Source organism: Scylla paramamosain, chromosome 11 (genome assembly GCF_035594125.1).
Source record: "Scylla paramamosain isolate STU-SP2022 chromosome 11, ASM3559412v1, whole genome shotgun sequence".
NCBI classification, from domain to species: Eukaryota; Metazoa; Arthropoda; class Malacostraca; order Decapoda; family Portunidae; genus Scylla; species Scylla paramamosain.
The window spans coordinates 28,357,104-28,358,006 of record NC_087161.1 but is presented as its reverse complement, the minus strand read 5'-3'; positions in this window follow the sequence as shown (position 1 = coordinate 28,358,006).

The window sequence follows — 903 nt, the reverse complement described above, 5'->3', positions numbered from 1 at the left end:
TTTTTGCTAGTGAACATCCTATATATTTTGTGAAGGCATGTGATAGCACTGAAAGAAAAAAAAATGTGTGATGAAAATATGACAAATTAAAATAGATGCTAATTAATAAAAAATTGAGCATTGGAAAAAGTTGGGTTGTCGATCTGCGAAAAAGAATCATACATATATCACCTGTAAAAGAATTATATAGATTTGCCAAAGCGAATTGTATAGATCTGCAAAATAAGTATTGTATAGACCTACGAAATTATATAGACCTGCGACCTGCGAAAGAGAATTATATAAAACTGCGAAAGAGTTTTTTTTTTTTTTTTCATGTTTATTCTTTACAAGGTGTCGAAATAAAAACTGACTTGGGAGAAATTTTGAATTATTTGAGTGTAGGGTCATCAAGATCATATTCCGTTATTAATGCAATAATCTAATTCATAATCTTATAATTACTAAGTGCTCAGTATCATCTGGAAGTGTCTAAGGAATAGAAAAGAGCATAGTGCCGATTTATAAAAGAGAAAAGAAAGAAGAACCACTATAGACCAGTATCAATGACCAGTATAGTAATGTACGATTTGTGAAAAAAAAAAGTGATATAGAAGCGATGGACAAACTTTCTAGAAAAGTACGATATATTAAAAGAAAAAAGTATGGCTCTAGACAAAAGCGATTATGCGTAACCAATTTAATGAACTTTTATCCAAGAGTGAATGATATAACATAGGAGAGAGATGGATGGGGAAACTGTGTATTTACATTTTTAAAAAATAAATAAAAATCGACAAAGTTCTTCACAACAGGTTATTATGGAAGCTAGAAAATACAGGAGGATTAATTAAAAAAAGAAAATGGATGAAAAGTTACTTAAAGGGAAGAGAAATGAGAACAGTGGTATAAGATGTGGAATAG